At 37.3% G+C, this 12828-nt stretch overlaps 1 protein-coding gene across 1 annotated transcript in view; it reads right to left on the reverse strand.

Annotated features, from left to right (window-relative positions):
- TSHZ3 (teashirt zinc finger homeobox 3) overlaps nucleotides 1-12828 on the reverse strand; it is a 67264-nt gene that overhangs the window by 30559 nt on the left and 23877 nt on the right. The gene's annotated exons all lie outside the window — the stretch shown is intronic.

A 12828-nucleotide genomic window follows, 5' to 3' on the forward strand; every position in this document is an offset into this window, starting at 1 on the left:
CAGTTATGTCTGAACATACATTTTATCTACATAGTATAAGGGCCAAGAAGATTTGTTTCTTGGTGAATGTTTGAACATGTATAAGGTATAAATATACATTGTTACTAATAGTGAGAGGGAAAATGATGGCTGGAAGTGGACTCAGGCACATTTTTAAAAATATCATCTAAGATATATCTTCCTCACATTTTGGCTACACACCCTTTATGCAAGATCTTCTATTTCCTGCCACATCGACCATATTGGAAAAGGATGGCAATGATTACAGGAGGCCTGTGAACTACGTGCTGAAATTAAAAACAAAGGATGTAAACAGGATGCGTAATTAAGACACCACTGAGCCAGACATCATGACTGCTGCATGACATAACACGTATAGCAACATAACATTAGCTGAAGCTAGCTTCCCCTCACTCTCTCTTTGTAGCAAGCAAGAACTACTCACACAACAGTCATAGCCTTCTTCAGATACCCTCTTATAAACTCAAACTTTAGACTGTCTACCAGGTCCAAGAAGATTGCTTGATCACCAATAAAAAGCATTAAAATCGCAAAAGCACATCTAGAAATATTCATGAAAATTTATCTAAGTAAATACTGCTTTAATGTTTTTTTTTGGGGGGGCATGTATAGCTTTAAATTTTGATAGTGTTGAACGGTGTGTGTAGCAATACAAGGCAAGCTCATATTGACTTGTTTGTATGTATAAACTATACTGTGGTACTGTAAATGCTCCCTTTACCAAAATCAATTCAAAGATACAAAACAGTCTATTGAAGAGTTTTGCAGCTGGCTTTTGAACCACTTATAAAAGACAACATACAGAAAAAATTAACCCCTATGGCTCTATTAGGAGCAGTATAATAAATGTGCATTTAAAAGATCTATAAACACATATTTATCTGCAAAATGTTCTTGCATAAAACTGTTATTGAAAAGGCTTTCATTTTATCTTTGTGTTATTGTAATTTTATTGAATTGCTTATTCATTCTTTGATATTGTGTTTTAATGGTATTATAAATCTGTTTTATGTCTGATAGGAGCCTCATTGTAAACTGATATAACAGATAATATGGCAATTCACCATAAAAATTCTAAACCAAAAATGCAGATCAGAACGCAAAGAAGCACTTTAATTCATTCTGGGTTTCTTTTCATTTTATTTTTTAATTATTTTTCATGTGCTGGTTGCCATCTGTTGATAAAGTATGGTTGTACAAAACTCACAGTACTACACAATGGGAACTTTTGTACAATTCTATTCATAAAAAAGCCCAACAGTATAAAAGCATTGCACCTCCCCAGACTGAAGATCATTAGCTGGTTCATTGTATAAACTGATTTAAATTAGTCACATTTGGAACTAAATCTTTTTTTTTATTATTATTATTTTGGGTAATTTTTCAGTATCATGAATAATAGAACAAAAATCCACCTTCTACAATGTGTCCTATTATTCTTATTCTTTTATTAAAAACAATGAAAAACAATTATGATAAAAGATGTTATCAACATATAGAGCAATTATGTCATAAACCAACTACAGCTCAGAAACTTAGCAGGAAGTTCATGCAATAGAAGTATGTAAGCCTGCCAAATCTAAATAATAAAAACTCTATTAACAGAAGCCTATTATGACAAAAAGTGTACGACTTGGCCAGCACTATTCTGACAAATGTCCAATCCTGTAAGTACAGCTCAAATTTGAAAATGTGTTAGGAACTTTATAGCTTACTTGCAGTACTTCACAGCTCTCACTGACAACTACGCTCACTCTCCTTCTTCCCATGCAGTAGAACATATCTGAATGTAACTTTTCTTTACAATTTGTATTTAGTTTAGGTTAATCTTCTGACCTGAAAACAGAGTTGTTTCACTTGATAACATACTGATACTTCTCTTAGGAATGAGGATAAATATTAAAGATAATTAAAAATAAATATATTCTGTGGACATTTTACTGCTGGAAATAAGGTAGTAACATGTCCACAGAAGTAATAAATTATTAAAAATTAAAAACAAAAAACACACCTATTGAAGGTCAATGACTTAGCTGCATGCTTATACACATGTTTTCACAAGATTTCTAAAAGTAACGAATCGTGCTGTCATTAATAGAAATACCACTGTTAAAACAACAGAAAAATCTTGTGTCCACAAATATTAAAATCATTTAGTTTTCTTAATAGTTTTATAAAGGAAACAATTATTTACAGTAACATTTTTCTAGGCTTCACTTGATTTTTTTTTTTTTTTTGGAAGGATTATATACCTATTTGTATCACTGAAGTTTTAGAACAAACTAAAAAAAACCCAAGGAGATTTAACACTAAAAGTTGACCAGCATCAAAGTACATGCTGAATTATGATCTACCTAAAGTCTTAGTGAGAGATTAGTGACTCTTGCGATATCCAAGCACAAATAAGATGAGAGTTCAGGGCAGTCTCATGTCTGAGCACTAAACTTACTTATTTCAGTATGAATCACAACCCACTCTTGATATAAAACAAGTATTGGGCCCTTGAACCTGCTCTTAGAAAAAACAGAGGGCACTTTAATATGCTGCATGCAAAGCTGAAGGCTGCACACATATGTGCTAGTGCATTAGCCACTTATACAAGATACATACCAGTACCAATGCAAGCCTCGCAATTGACGTGGCTTTTTATATTACCAAAAGGTCTTGTAAAGAGAAAGGAACAAAAGGAAATCTTGGAATCACAGAAGAGTACTTAGAGAGCTGTGACAGGCCACTAAATATGAGTGTCTAAAATTCTTAAAATATGCATTTTGTAAAGCTGTGTTTAAGTACTTTTTAAAAGCATGGACCCATGCATTGGTATTTTATTTCAAAACAGCATGGGCCTTTGGATATTTTTTGGTTAGAGTGCACATGGAAGGGGATTTCAGGCAGGACGATACTGAACTAATAAAGCATTAATATAAATATGTTTACAGATGACACACAAACACTTCTTAAAGGCAAATAATGCCTTCCCTTTTCCCTGCTCATAGGTTCCTAGGGCTGTGACCGCAGCGAACTAGTGCACAGGAAGGATGCAAAGAAGAAGGAAGCTGACACATGGTTCCATAGTGCACAGCTTCACTTGGACTCCCTGCATAAGTCCACAAGATGTAGCATTGGTCCTAGTAAGAAATGGGCCCAGGGCCAAGCGATCTACACTTATGTGAAGCCATTCTCCCTTACACACGCACACAAGCAGAGTAATTGTACAAATTACTACTCCGAGACTACAAAAGTAGCTGTAGAGCAACTCCATAGCTTGGAAACGAAGAGTCCTCACTTCCCACAGATCTCCTCAGTGCATGGCCCAGTTTCTCAGGCTGTAAACTGAGGAAAGGACTGACCCCAAAATGCACAATATTGATCCAATCGGTAGATTTACAGCATTACAGCCTATTATAAAAATACCTATTCAGTTAGTATTTATGAGGCTGAACTGGTAGTTGTTCCAGTTGCATAACTCCCACTGAAGTCAATGGAAGTTTTGAACACTGCAGGAGAAGGCACTAAAATGTGAACTGTTGACCCACATAACGGCAGGAACATTTCATAGATATTAAAGGCAATCACATACAGTAATAACAAGAGCAAACATCCAGGCAACCTACGTAACATCACTATCTCTGATGATATATCACACGGTAGCTTCATTCAACTTAATGTAATACGTTACAAAGGAAACACAGACGTTACCATTAGTCAACATGGTAATGGACAGACAAGTGTCTCTACAAAGTTCAGAATGCAAACAGGTTCCTTTATAAGCCCTAGCTTTTAGTCCCCCAGAAACATGACTAGCAATGCCGGTTTGGCTAGGAAAACACTGACCTTGAGCTGAAGGGAACTGGAAAGTTTCTGCGAAGTATTGTCAAACCATATTTGAATTGCAGGTCACTAAGCAAAACAACCAAGCTTGAAATGCTGACTTGGGGGTGATGTGTGTCCCTCTAGCTGAAAAATGGTTTTATTGATGCTTCTTCAAACTCTCCCCAGAGTAAGGTCTCCTCAAAAACTCAAGCACATACTTGAGAAGAAATGAGCCATCATTAAGCAAAGTTGTTAATGACTCTTGTATCTAATTGTAATGGATAGTAAGTGAATTAAGAGTTTTCTCTTCAATGGCTGGCTGCAATTTAGAGGGCAAGGGTCTTGCTATACTTCACCACTGGAAGAAAGGTTTTGTCTCGCTTCATCAGGCAAGGGACCATGTTTTGGATGGATTATCTAGCCATTGTGTTGCTCCCTTGTACCAATGGGCATACTGCAGAATATCAACCAACTTGTTTTCTGCCAAGTATGAAAAGAAAGTTGTCAAGTTGCTTTTCAGTTAAAATCATTATAAATTGCCTTAAATATCAGAGCCACTAAGTAGTAGATTCTTAACTGAAGTTTTAACCAGATTTCACTCTGCTTACAACTTTGCTCAGGAAAAATACTTCTGTGATAACTTGGTGTCATTTTAATCAATATGTCAAACTTTTTTGGGTCCCTCTAGCTAAAAACAAAACAAAAAAACCCACATAGCTTGATTGTAAAATGTCAATACTTAGCAGTTAAATGCTACCATATTTTAGAGTTATACAGGATTAGTGGTTATATAGCTACACAGGTTCATCTTATTAATCAAACCTAAAAGATTTATTTACAAAAATCAGCATTATTATTATTATTTGAATCAGCAGGGCATGTTTCATAAAGTCTACAAGAGTTCTATAAAGTCAGCTGGTCCCAATGGGTAGTTTTTAGAGTCTATGAAGAGAAGCAGAAGAGGAGAAATGGGAACCTTGCGGTTCACTCCAAACCTCGACAGGGCTGTTTGAGGCACTGGGAGTTAGAGGGTTTTGGGTGTCCAAAGCTCTGAAGAGCAAGAAGATTTAGGGGGTATGCAGACCCTATGGGTGCAAAGGAATCCACACTGTAGTGGCATCTGGGGGAAGTAGGCGCCTCTCATAGCTCGTATGAGAGCATGGAGGGCACTGGTGCTTCAAACTATAGGAGAGATGTGAGGCCTTGTGGATCAACTAACCTCTACACTGCCCCCCTCCCGTTGGAAAAAACGAGGACAACCAATTGAGCAAAACTTCATGAGCTTTACTCAAAGACTGTTACTGTGAATGTTAAGAAGTATTATAGTTAACAAAAAAACAAGCATTTAAAAGTATGGAAATAAAGAGTTAAAAGAAAGTTATGGGACGGTATTCAATTGTCCTTACTGTTGACTTCCACGCTTTTAAATGTGGAGAGTTGGCTGGCTTTCAACTGTGACTTTTTTGATACATATACTTAGTAGCAACCTTAAAGGGTATTGGGTTCTGTCAATCAGTGCAGAGCATAAACAAAAAAAAATCTTTACATTACAGTCTATTGGCCTTCATTAACCTATAGACTGTAATGTCTCTAAGAGAAACCAGGCCATGGAAGTGTGTCTGTGTCCAGGAGTGTTGTCTAGTTCTGATAGGATGGGACTGAGAGTCTGAACTTCCAGGTTCATTCCCTGCCCTGGATTGACCTGCTGTATCACATCAGCCAATTTACTTCATTTCTCTACCCTTCTGTTTATCCACATCTAAAATTACTGCAGTATGTATGTAGCTCAGAATATACACTTTGGGTCAAATTCTCTGCTTGTGTAAAAACGGATACTGCTCCACTGACCTCCATGGAATTTCACCCATTAACACCAACAGCAAATTTGGCTTGCAGTTCATGTTCTGATGCTGAATTAATTAATGAATGCTTGTAAAATGCTTTACGAAGATACGATGCAAGGTGCTATACCAGTGCAAATATCATTAGTATGCTTAGAAACGATGGGTGGTATTTTCAAAGACAAAAAGCCTGCACACTCCTCTTTTGCCCATGGTTGGAAATTTTGTCCCCTATGAAATAGATAGCCATCCTAATTCTTCCACTAAAGGAATAAAATTGATAAGCCCACATAATACATTAGCCACCAGCTAGATTTCAGTTCTAACTTCACACATGCAGGTTTTAGCCTATTTGACTCAATGTTCTCTGTAAGGATCTGGGTTCATTATTTACGGTCACCAATAGTCCATTTAAAGAAATGGCGATTTGGAGTTCTATTTCAATCACTGTTTTGCCCACTGGTTGAAGTAAAAAGTGAAGAGACAGAGAGAGCAGGTACAGAGCTTTATAACTGAGTGATTGTTGTATGTTCTTTCCTTAGCAAGTGTTAGAACTACACTTTACCCATTCAGCCTTCCTAAAAATAGAGCCTTGACAGCAATGATTAGTGAATTTGCCCTGATATAGTCATAAAAGCCAAGCTTTTTTGTTTGTTTGTTTAAAAAAACGACTTCACACATTTTGCTCAAACAATGTGTACAGCAAGACTTGAAACACGATTAGTAAAAAAAATCAGAGCCTGTTTATAAACTATATGAACACAACCATTCATCTTAAACTAGTAAACCTCACCTTCAGTTGTACGCTTTGAAGAACTGCCTATTGGATTATTTTCCTTTTAGGTTGGGATTTTCAAAGGAGTGTAAGGGAGGTGGGAGCCCAAATTCTATTAGATTTACAGGTTTTTGTTTGATTTGAGTTTTGGGGATCCAAATGCTTTGAAAATCCCATCCCTAAACTTTAACGCTTTTCACCCAATTTTAAAATATCTTGTGCCAAGATTCAGCCAAGAATTCATTTTTACAGCCAGGTAATAAACTCCTGATCATGGCAAGAAAACCTTGCAGGAAGTTTTGCTGAGATAATGGGCACTGTCCAAATAGCCTATTTCCTCTTACAGTAGGATGTTATATAAACTAACTGCTTTTCAATATTAAGAAAAATAGGTTAAAATATTTTGAGGGAATTAAATAATACTGACTAAATTACATTGTAAGCTTTTCAAGGCAGAGAACATGTCTTCCTATGTGTTTGTACAGTGCCTAGCACACTGGGGCCTTTGATCACAGCTGTAATAAATATAAATAACTAGATACACCCCCACACACATAAAAATGTGCTATAACTCTTTCCATCCTCACCTTTCCATCAAGATAAACTACACTAAAGGAAAAATTAATACGAAATAAAATAGAAATAATAAATCCTGTTAGATTCTGTGTAAAGTACATTATGTCATCACACAGCATTTTCTATACGGAATCCATCATATCTCTTTTGGATGCTGTAGGTTCAGAGTAATCTGAAGAAGTAGAGACACAGGATCAAGTTTAGTAAGCAAATGCATTATTTGTGTTTGGTGAAAGGTATAGTGTACAACTCATTTAGGATATCATGAAGAAAGTAAATCCCTGGGGACATGTACACACAAATCCCAGATAAATGAGTTGATTTTGACATTTTAGTGCCTGGGAAAGTGGAGAAATCACAGTTATTTTTCTCAGAGGAACATTTAGGAAAATGCTGATGAGATGTCCCAAAACATTACCATAATATCATCAATCACATTTTTAAAAAAATGTTAACTACTTCATAATCCTTAAACATTATTTACACAAAGCACAAACGAATATTTCTAGCACCACCGACTGTGCTGCATGCTATACACAGATACCTTTACAATATTTGTTTTGCAGTAGCTGCACAGGGGTACTGCAGCTGTGACATCTCTTATTAGACGCATCCTTCTATACCTGTAATAAGAGCAGGTTCAGATAGATCACTGCAGTACAAATTATATACCAGCAGTTAAGGTATTTAAGTCATGAGACCTAATCACTAAAGAAAGTAAAGCCTCTGGTATATGGAGGAAAAGAAAAAGAACGTGAAGTTCTCTGGTCTTTGCAAAACATCTATCTAGAATGTAACAATTTTTACATTTATATTTTCTTTCTTGTTAAGATCCATTGCTGGGAGTGGAGTTCATAATACAGGACCAAGTCCAGCACTGCCAAGGATAACTGAAATGCAAACTTGTTTATATTCCTCCCTGAAAATGCAACATGGTGCTCTGTACACTAATACATACGTACAGATGACATGTCTAGTATTTTTAAATCCTCAAGATATCTTAACTGAATATCATTCTTACATTATTTAACTTTAAGCTAAAATGTGGGCAACACACCCCTCCAAAACACACACATTTTCAATCCTATTGCAATGTACTATACAGAAAAACTAGCACATAGTATAGACATTAAATTAAGAGTAGTTTTTGCAACAAGATTTGTTCCTTAAGAGTATCAGTGCTTTGGCCAGGTTTACTGTAAACATTGACAGTGTATGTAATCACTATAAATCAAAACTGTATGACATTTTGAATAGTTTACATGGTATAATTACAAAGAAGGCTAAAATACTTGTTGTAATATTTTTTGAGAAACTAACCTGGCAACATGTCCCAGTGTATGAAATCAAGCATCTGCATTATTTGATCTAATGCTATAAAAACATGAAAGTTGTAGTACCTGTGAGAGAGTGAAAAAAATGGAACACAAAAATATCTTTTAATTAAATATATTAATGGTAAATAGTATTCCAGCAAGGGAATTTTTAATTTATTAAAAAATGTTGTTGAAGTCCAAATATATACTCAAGTAACTGTCAACTATTTCAATATATACTCAGGTAACTTATTTTATTTGCTTTCTAAGTTATTTGCTCCCTGAGGGTTTTAGCCATCATACATGCAATCAGCAACCAGGTAATCTTACTCAAAGCAAAGCAAATATTCCCTTCCACCCTTGTAAAGAAAAAGAAAGGAAGGAGGACCAGGAAGGCCTCATAACCAGCAGCTTAATGACATGTCCCCACCAAATATGAGGGAGGCCCATTCTGAGCACACACCACACAGCAGAAGAGCACTGGATCTCGGGGAGCATGTCAGGCCTCAGAAGGAAGCAAGCTGAAGGAGCCACTCTATGGGACAAGCTTCTGCCACACTTGGCTGATCTCCAGCTGCAAACCCACACGAAGCAATGCTGGTTGAACCTGCATTAAATCGCCCCCATGGCCTCTCTGTATCCTCATTGAGAAAAGGACTGCAGTACAGAGCATGGATAAGGCTGAGACAGCCAACGAAAGCATGCCTAGGTGGCCTGGCAAGCAGGAAATCTCAAGTGCTGCCTAGTTTCCCTTCAGATCTTCAGGCTCTGAGGGTCTGTTCCTGACCGCTGAGGCTGCAAACACCTCCCACATAGACTCTGCGTGCACAGTTTTTAAAGCAGTGTTCCCCCCATTCCCTGTTTTTCATGGGACAGGAGAGAAGCACTTAACCCAGACTATCAACAGAATAGATTAAACAGCTATCTAGTGTATGTTAGCATTGTAACCTACATTTTTGAAGTGACAAATTATGTGAGGAAAGACTAACTAGCACAAGTATAGCATTATGGTAACGAGAACAACCTTTGCTATGTCTCCACTGACTCATTGAGAAAGCGCATGTTTCTTTAATGTTTATAGGTCAAGTTTAAAAATAAAGATTAGAGTTAAACTGAAGAGGTGGAAAAAATGAGAAAAATATAAAAAACTTTTTAAAAAATAGGAAAAAACGCTGGGTAAGGAACTACCACTGTGGAAGTGAATGTTGGATAAACACTGAGAATTTAGGAAACCTATTATTTAATGTGCTGGTTTCACAGATTCGTAGGTACTGTGCATTCTGTGCCACACATTCCAACAACAAGCTGATACATTTGCTCTCTGATCATTATAGAATTTGACAACATCATTTGAGAACTTTACTTACTAAGATATCAATAATTAAATGCTTTCAGTTCACACTTTGTTCTTGTGGATACTGGCTATTTATCTCTGTCCTTTATGGACGCTAATGGCATAATGGGCAAAACATCAAGAATAATTAAGAAAAAACGTTGGTATAAACTCCATCGGAAGAAATATAACTTTTGTGCACGGCTCCTGCTTGAAAACTCACATCCTGCACTTAGTTTCAAAATTAAGGAAAGATATCCCTTCCTGATAACTTTTAACTGTACTCTGTGTTTAGAGAACACGGTACATACTGTAATTAACGATTTAATAGCCACTAAGTGTACTCTCACTTTCTTGTTAAAAGAATAGCTGGCTGAAACAGCAGTAGCCCATTACAGAGAGCACTTCTCTCCTTTGTCAATTTCTTTAGAAATGGTCCCAGTAACATTGTACTGCTAGAAGTGGCAAGACTTGATTTGCAGTAAAGGTACTGTACACTAGACACATAACAATACAGAATATTCTATAGCTAAAACTATACAATCCAAGTAGATTTTCTACTGTACTGATCAAGCCCAATTCTGGGAGGTGCTGAGTCTCCTCTGGGGGATTCAGAGTACCCACAAAGACAACAATTACTATGCTACTAACATCTTGATACAGTCATGGTGATAACCCAAGACAAAACAGATTAATTTGGCTAAGCAGTGGCTGCAGCTTTATAAATGTGATTAATAAACTGGCAACCCCTCAACATATCTGGCCTGTCCCCAGAAGATCCACTACAGCCCCCCAGTATATTCCATATAGCAAGCCTATTAGGCCACAAGATGAGAAAGCATGGCCATGTGTCCCAATCAAAAGGGATACAGCCCCAAAAACTGAAATCCAAGAGTCACAGAAATGTAGGGTTGGAAGAGACCTCCAGAAGTCATCAAGTCCAATCCCCTGCACTGCAGCAGGATCAAATAAAACTAGACCATCCCTGACAGGTGTTTGTATAACCTGTTCTTAAAAATCTCCGATGATGGGGATTCTACAACCTCCTTTGGAAGTCTATTAAAGAGCTTATAGTTAGAAAGTTTTTCCTGATATCTAACCTAACTTGCCCTTTGCTGCAGATTGAGCCCCTTACTTCTTGTCCTACCTTCAGTGGACATGGAGAACAATTGAACACCCTCCTCTGTACAAGAGCCCTTAACATAGCTGAAGACATATCAGGTCCTCCCTCAAGACTAACATGCAGTTTTTTTAACCTTTCCTCATAGGTCAGGTTTTCTAACTTTTTATCAATTTTGTTGCTCTCCTCTGGACTCTCTCCAATTTGTCCACATCTTTCCTAAAGTGTGGCACCCAGAACTGGACACAGTACTCCAGCTAAGACTTCACCAGTGCCAGCTACAGCGGGACAATTACCTCCCATGTCTTACATATGACATTTCTGTTATTATACCCCAGAATGATATTAGCCTTTATTGCAGTCACATCCCATTGTTCACTCATATTCAATTTGTGATACACTATAACCTGTTTTCTCTACATTGACAACCCTACTCCCTTAAATCTGTGGTCCAAAGTAGGAGTCCATCCCTGCATCTAAAACTCACCCAGCATTCTAAGTATTGCTCAATCCCCACTCTATGCTCAAGTTTGAGGTAAAATACAAGATGAATGAACATACAAAAAAGGAGACTACAATCCCCATAGGACAGAAACTGATGATAATAATAATAATAATAGTTCCCCAGGCACTACTCCATGGGAATCCCAACCACATAACAGACAAAGTTTGCAGCACAGTACTCCCACAATTGCTCCAGAGTATTAATGGAGAAGACAAAAGTCATCCCACAAGGCTAATCACAACCATGGGCAAAACATTCCTTCCACATCATAAAACTGATAATCAGCAAGAGCCCTAAGCCTTCCAAAAAGTACCCCTGCAACACACAACTGTACCCACCTGCAGTGTCATGTCCTAAGCAAGCTGCACCTGAAACCTACGGCATAGGACAGCATTCCTCCTCTGAGCTATACTATAAACCCCAGGCATAGAGTACAGAAGAGAACATAGTCAGTCTAAGGGCAAGAGGGTTACAAACCCTCCAGGCACATAATCCCATGCCACCACACCACCTATCCTTGCAGAATACGTGGAGCCAATCACAGGGTCAGCATATAACTTAAACCCCAGGCTATCCCCCAATACTGTCAGCCTGCCAGAGTGTGATTCCCTTTCAAGGGTGGATGTGAATTGGAGAGACTTTAAAGACTCAAGTGCTATCAATAATAAGAAGCTAACTGTTGCCTGACCTCTGGAAAATGGCTCCCTTTCAGATAAGCAGTTGCACATAACTGCATATCCCTCCTTTCAAAAAGCATAATCCTATCACAATTTAAGCAGAAGTAGTTTTCAATTCCTATTCATCAATGGTTTCACTCAGTGTTCAAGTTGGTGGCAAAGTTCTTACAAAAATGATATTAGCTCCACAAATGTTTATCTTTAATCTACAAATAACTACATTTGGAGAAAATGAAATGCTGCCTTTTCATCATTAAATTATGCAAGACTTGCAATCTTCATGAGTAAATTTATTGCAATGAAAATGGACATCTTCGTATGAATTACAAAGGACTGGGTAATCTGAAGTAGAAATAAGCCACCAAAAACTTAAGGAAGAAATATTACAGGAACCAGTATGTCAACCCTAATTGTGTAATTATTTTTTGGCTTGGTCATATAAACTAGAAGCAAGAACCAAGAGACAATGGTAATTTCTTACTGCTGAAATGAAGGTGTCAAACTGTCTCGTGTGCTCTAAGCTAAAGTTTACATTTATATCATGTTACTTCAATTACAATCTTAAGAGAGACTTGAATACTTTAGCAACATTGGGCCAGCATTCAATGTCATTAAATGTTAAACGTACACTAGCAGTTGCTTGTGTCAATAAGTTTTCGTATATGTGCTTGTTGAAATTCCAGTGTGTGTGCTGTGCTGACTGAAAAGGAAACGTGATCTTTTGATTCAAACCCTGAACATTTTTTATTTTTTTTTTACACTCCAATTCCCACCTCTCCATCCCCCAAAAGACATGTACAGCAGCAGTGGACAAACTCCTAACATTGGGGCGAGGCAGAGAGTTACCTCTA

The sequence above is a fragment of the Terrapene carolina genome, unplaced genomic scaffold, assembly GCF_002925995.2.
Source record: "Terrapene carolina triunguis isolate 2854851 unplaced genomic scaffold, T_m_triunguis-2.0 Scaffold130, whole genome shotgun sequence".
Lineage (NCBI taxonomy): Eukaryota > Metazoa > Chordata > Testudines > Emydidae > Terrapene > Terrapene triunguis.